Source organism: Phyllobates terribilis, unplaced genomic scaffold (genome assembly GCF_046119375.1).
Source record: "Phyllobates terribilis strain yellow unplaced genomic scaffold, ASM4611937v1 Scaffold_2__4_contigs__length_985480577, whole genome shotgun sequence".
Taxonomy (NCBI): Eukaryota; Metazoa; Chordata; class Amphibia; order Anura; family Dendrobatidae; genus Phyllobates; species Phyllobates terribilis.
In genome coordinates, this window is record NW_027362762.1 from 90,245,404 (window position 1) to 90,252,705 (window position 7,302).

Below are 7,302 nucleotides of genomic sequence, written 5' to 3' on the forward strand. Positions count from 1 at the left end.
ACACTGGTTGCATATTTTATGCAGACATAAAAATCATAATTGTCGGTAGCACAACCCCACATGTAAGGTCCTATTACACGAGAAGATTTCTGCCGATAACGAGCCACAATCTTACAATATGTCTAGTGGATCGGAGCTCATATAAGAGCCTTCGCCGATGCAGACTGCGAGGAGAAGACAGTCGCTCCGTTCAGTTCTCCGCATTTTGTCGGCAGCACATTCCTTGTGTACACGATATGATTTGGTGCTGACAATGATGATTTTTTTGGACGAGTGATCCCTGCCGTGTTTACTTGGGACAGTTTTCAGGTACAAGCAGTTTTAGGAACGTTCATTCAGCCGACAATAATTGGGGTCGTTGTGACGATCGTTCCTCCCCATACTGATGGCACAATGATTACCGCATGTAGAAAAGTGCCGTCGACTTCCTCTGTCGGTGATCCTCATTCGTTTGGGTGGCTTATCTGCCATCATAAGAGAACCCTTAGGCTATGTGTGCAGCTGGAGGGCTTTCGGGATTGGGGCAAACCATCGCCATTTCATTGACCTCTATTGTGAGCAGATATCTGGTGCATAGTAACATCTATACAATGATTTCTGTCAGTGGGAAAAACAAGATAATCTTGTAGTTATGATACCTTTTACTGGCAACTATACAATGAATGTTTAGTATTCTTGGGACTGGTTAAGATGGCCATCTGTCATGTCTGTATACAGAGGGCAATCGTGGACTGACCGCTTGTCTACTGACTTGATCTTGCAACCTCATATATGTTTGTGAGGCTGCAGTTTTAGCTGGAGACCTGTGGTGGTCTGTACAATATGGTCGTCTGAACCCGGCCTTCACTCATGGTCGTATGAGAGCGGCATCACTGTGGCGCTAGGACCATAGTATGGAAACTGTGCACTTCCTTACTGTAAGTGATGTCAGGGTCGATGGAAGAGGTGACGTGTGTGGTGCCAATGGGAGTGGATGCAGTCCCCTGAAATTATCAAAGCCTTTCTCTCATAGGAAGCCGTGGGGATTCAATCCTGTCCTTGGCTACTGCACAAGGCATTGTGACTACTGTTAGGTGGAAGAATGCTGCCGTTTATCTACTAATCGGCATTGGTTTTCTGATCCTTTACTATGGAGAACCGACCCTCCATTCTCCACTACAGGGTCCACTCCATGTACACTTGCATATAGCTCTTACTTATTCTGGTTGTTCTCGTTGCACTATATAGAAATCTATAGGTTTGAACAAAGCTTGTCATAAAAAAAACAAGCAGCATTATTGCAGGTAACAACAGGCATAAAGGAGTCACTGATGGTAACTGGTGTGAGTAGATTAAAGGGGTTGTCCAGTGAAAACAAGTTTATTAATCCACTGGGTTGGTGTTGATTGGTGGTTGTTAGTCAGCTGGGACCGACACCGACGGGGAGAACGGCAAATTTTTTATTTCTGATGAGGCACTTTTATCCCCGTTACAAAACAGAAAGGCAGGTTGGATAATTGACCACCGCTCCACTCATTCTCTGTGGGGCTGCCAGCAAAAGCCGAGCGGCCATACTGGGAATGAATGGCGCAGCGGTCAGGCGTGTGCACGGCCACTCCATTCTAATTGGGATAAGTGGCCCGTTCTGCTGATTAATTCAGGTCCCCGTGGTCAGATCCCCACCAATCAATACGTTATTACCTACTCACGCGGTAGGTGATTTGTTTTCACAGGACAACCCCTTTTAAGACTTATTTAGACACTCCATTTTTGTCCCAGTAAATTACAACGTTCAACTATCGGTGCTTGCATAGTGGCCTGTATAAATGGGCTGACGAAAACCGATGAGGCCAGAATGACCACTAATACTATGTTCTTGGCAGCACGTCTCCTGCTTGCACAGTGCAACATGCAGCCACTTAAAAAATGTATTCCAACATATAAATAGTGATCACCCGACAGACAGGAGTTTAACTTGTTTCACTGGTAATCACCGTCTTGTTTATACGGGCGGATAATTGAGAGCAAATGTGGACGATTATCAGCTCATTTACATGGGCGCTTAGTGGACCTGCCCTCCTACCTGCTCAATCCGAATTCCTTCCGCCCGGTCCCCGCACACATCGCAATCTGAATGTACAAAGCATCGGGCTAAGGTAAACCTGTACAGAACACAATACAAGGGTGAATGTGATCCTGTGTATGTAAATGGCCTGATCATGTCCAGTCTTTTTCATGTTACCCTTCAGTTTTATTGACTTTACAGCTGTACAATAAAAACCTTGAGGTGCATGAAAGCTTCTTATCATGTGCAAATGTATTTTTATTATCAGATCATACAGTGACCATATGTGTAATATCAGACCACTCTCTACATTAGATCTCTAATAGTGTTGAACGAGTATGTTCTATTAACCCTTTCGCCGAGTATGCTCGGGCCGAGCTCCGAGTATTTATAGCTGCTCGTGATCTGGTTGAATCGCTCCCGTGTGCATGATTTGCAACTGTTTGACAGCTTTATTACATGGGAGGAATGTCTATTTCTTACACATTCCTCACATGTAATAAAGCTGTCAAACAGTTGCAAATCATGCACACGGGAGCGATTCAACCATATCACCGAGCAGCTGTAAACACTCAGAGCTCGGCCTGAGCATACTTGGAACAGAACATACTCGCTCAACACTAATCTCTAGTGATTCAACACATACTATCTCTGAATACTGGTTATGTTGCCTCATGGTCTTGGTGGGTGGCCAAGAGAGCCATCCTACAACTAGGCCACTTGTGTGCCATCAGGGTTTTGCAGCTGTGACTACGTTGTGTGTTTCAGCCAGTCGCCTGTCATAATTATCTTACACTTTTAACACATGCATGTTTTTTTGGCGCCTTTTTATCTTTGGCTGCTTGGCCCAATTAAAGTGAGTGACTTGCCAGACTCGGGCGCATTGACGAGAGCGATACTGGACAGTTGTGGCCCCATTTCTGCTTATTGATGGGGAATCTGAGAATCGGACACCAATTGATCACATACTTTTGGCTCTTACGTTTAATGTAGCTCATGTATAAGCTCTGTACTTTCATGATGTGCAACAGAGATGGGGAATATCTCCCATGAAATCTTTCATCTATTTATTTTTCCTTATGATGCACATAGTCAAGTCAGCATTGTGGCATTCACAAACAGTCCTGTCCCTAATGGCCATACTCCTTAGATGATTTTAACAAGAGCAGCCAACCATCTACTATTTATGGTAGCGTCCAAACGTTCTCTTAACGACAGATGGCCAGAAAAAGAAGTGTCGAACTTAACTTAACTTAAGTTTCAGTACCCCCAAAGGACGAATTTTCACAATAAGTCTAAATATCACAGTGTCCACATCAGCCGCGAGTCTAGTGGCCAGAACTCTGAAGCCTTGTAGGCCTATATTAGGCTGGTAAATTTGGGTCAAGAAACCCACAGCTGGTCCAAACGTTACAGTCTGTACTAATATTGTGAATGTAGGACTTGTGACACACAAGGCCTGATTCAGACGTCCTTTTTTTTTTCACATACATTAAAAAAAGAGAAAACAATGGACTGAGTTTCATAAGTATTTTGGTTCTGATGTTCGTCAGTGTTTGGTCAGTTTATACCATCAGTATTTCATCAGTGATTTTTTTTTTCATAAGCAAAAAGAAAAAATTGCCAAGCTTCTGCTATCCACTACTAAGTTCAAAACGGACAGAACACAGATTGTAAGGAACACACAGTGGGTACAGAAAGTATTCAGACCCCTTTAAATTTTTCACCCTTTGTTTCATTGCAGCCATTTGGTAAATTCTAAAAAAGTTCATTTTTTTTTCTCATTAAAGTACACTCTGCACCCCATCTTGACAGAAATGTAGAAATTTTTGCAAATTTATTAAAAAAGAAAAACTGAAATATCACATGGTCATAAGTATCCAGACCCTTTGCTCAGACACTCATATTTAAGTCACATGCTGTCCATTTCCTTCATTGGAGTCCAGCTGTGTTTAATGAAACTGATAGGACTTGATTTGGAAAGGCACACACCTGTCTATGTAAGACCTCACAGTGCATGTCAGACCAAATGAGAATCATGAGCTCAAATGAACTGCCCAAGGAGCTCAGAGATGGAATTGTGGCAAGGCACAGATCTGGCCAAGGTTACAAAAGAATTTCTGCATTACTCAAGGTTCCTAAGAGCACAGTGGCTTCCATAATCCTTAAATGGAAGAAGTTTGGGACCACCAGAAGTCTTCCTAGACCTGGCTGTACAGCCAAACTGAGCAATCGTGGGAGAAGAGCCTTGGTGAGAGAGGTAAAGAAGAACCCCAAGAGCACTGAGAAGCAGCAGGGCAGAGTGGCCCGACGGAAGCCTCTCCTCAGTTCAAGACATATGAAAGCCCGCATAGAGTTTGCTCAAAAACACATGAAGGACTCCCAGACTATGAGAAATAGGATTCTCTGGTGAGACGAAGATAGAACTTTTTGGTGATAATTCTAAGTGGTATGTGTGGAGAAAAACAGGCAGTGCTCATCACCTGCCCAATACAATCCCAACAGTGAAACATGGTGGTGGCATCATCATGCTATGGGGGTGTTTTTCAGCTGCAGAGACAGGTCGTCTGGTTGAAATTGAAGGAAACATGAATGCGGCCAAGTACAGAGACATCCTGGATGAAAACCTCTTCCAGCGTGCTCTGGACCTCAGACTTGGCCGAAGGTTTACCTTCCAACAAGACAATGACCCTAAGCACACAGCTAAAATAACAAAGGAGTGTCTTCAGAACAACTCTGACCATTCTTGACAGGCCCAGCCAGAGCCCTGACCTAAACCCAATTGAGCATCTCTGGAGAGACCTGAAAATGGCTGTCCACCAACGTTCACCATCCAACATGACTGAATTGGAGAGAATCTGCAAGGAAGAATGGCAGAGGATCCCCAAATCCAGGTGTGAAAAACTTGTTCCATCATTCCCAAGAAGACTTATGGCTGTACTAGCTCAAAAGGGTGCTTCTACTCAATACTGAGCAAAGGGTCTGAATACTTATAACCATGTGATATTTCAGTTTTTCTTTTTTTTAATAAATTTGCAAAAATTTCAAAATTTCTTTTTTCATTTTTTTTCAGTCAAGATGGGGTGCAGAGTGTACTTTAATGAGAAAAAAATGAACTTTTTAGAATTTACCAAATGGCTGCAATGAAACAGAGTGAAAAATGTAAAGGGGTCTGAATACTTTCCATACCCACTGTAAATAACACCCTAAAATATACTTTTATTGGATATGCATTAAAACCAGCCAAGAAAAGTTGGATAAACAAACAAAATACCTATAGGCACAGGTAAAAGACCTTAGATAAACTGGTCAATATATCACCAGACGACACCAAGGACACTGTATGTCCCTACAGCAATGCCCTATATACGGATATTGCCTAGCCACGGAGGTTGGAGAACATGTACGTTAAAAGATAAACAAAAGAAAGGCACCCGCTCAACATTGGTGCTCCCAAAGATACCCACCCAGAAAGGAATTCAGGTGATCATAAATAGGTAACACCAGGTAGGGTAGACTTGTAGAGAACCAGATCATAATTCCTCATAACAATAGTGTGTAAATGAGAATACTTAATGTTCGCCACTCATGCCTCAATGTGTTTCCCCATAATGAAAGGTTCCTCAGGAGGCCAGATACTTGCCGGAGGAACCGGTGTTGAAGATAACAGGCCTAGACTTGTTATCACGTTGAGGCATGAGTGGCGCACGTTAAGTATTCTCATTTACACACTAGTGTTATGAGAAATTTTGATCTGGCTCTCTACAGTCTACCTAACTGGTGTTACCTATTTATGATCACCGGCCCATAATTCCTTTCTGGGGGGCATCTTCACCCGGTTTGTGAATTTGGCAGGGATCTATAGAGCTATTTAGGGAGAGCCACCATTGAGCGGGGGTGCGTTTAGATTTTAGGCTGCCAACCTCTGCGACTAGGCAGTATTAGTATATAGGGCATTACTGTAGGGATATACAGTTTCCTTGGTGTTGCCTGATGATTTATGGACCAGTTTATCTAAGGTCTTTAACTTGTATATTTAGGTATTTTGTTTATCCCGCTTTTCCTGGCTGTTTTTAATACGTATCCAATAAAAGTATATTTTAGGGTGTTATATGTGTTCTTTTCTGTTGATAATCTTTAGACAAATACCATACACGTTTTTAAGGATAATTTTGATCCTTCGCTCAAAATCTGAGGTCTGTGTTGTGTTCTGTTTTTTTGTGAACACACACTGTCTACAAAACTACACGGTCGTGTGAACGGCCCTACAGATTACTATGGGTCCGTTTTCTCAAGGAAAAAAAGCAGAACACGTATGTTCAAAACTAACGTCTGAATGAGGTTTCTTTGTTTTTTGGGGGTTATTTTGCAAATGTAAGTCACCACCATACAGCGGCCTAACGGGGCTAAGAAGAGCAATAGTCAGTTATTCCTATCTAAGGTTTATGGTTTGTTAATGGCTTTTCAAGGCTGTGACTGCTGTGTATATTCCTTCAATGTCGGACCCACAAGTCATATTGCATCATGGTGGATCCTGGTCCCTGCATTCAGAGGTGGCTGACAAGTACAGAGTGTTACAGAACTAGGCATCCTCCCCTATGAGGAATCATATGCCAATCAAACATTGCATTCTTTTTTTTGGTATATTTGTGTTTTTTGGGAGACCACCCCCTTAATGTCATTTTAATGAGCAGAGCACAGAATAACTAAGTCAAAGTTCCCACGACGAGTATTTGGTGCGTTGTTTTACCTCAAAGAAAGAATCAGCTGTGATCCCGTGCTGTCCTGTCTGTATACTCCTTTTCTCCCTCCCCTGCCCAGGAGCTGTGGTATGATCAGACCATGTCCCTGTACGGTCAGACACAGCCATTACACAGTACACAGCAGGGGCACATTTATAAGATTATCTCAGCACAGGAACATTTTATTTAAACACATCCAATTGTGAAAATTATTATAATTCCAAGATCTATTGACTAAAATGAACTTTTGTTCATAGGAAAAACCCCTTTAAGGCTCATGCAGACATCCATGCAAATCTGTCCAAGGTTGGATTGCAGTGCATGGACTGGCCGCTGCTCTCCCAACTCGAGCGTCACAGCGTCAAAGAAATATATGAAGCTGTCACGCTCCAATCGGGAGACATCTGAATGAGCCTCATGTAGTAGGAATGGGCTTGTTTTCATTGTGGACACGTGGGATTGTTGATCTGTGATGATGGTGGCTTCTAGAGGGTCCTTGGCCATAATCTGGATTCA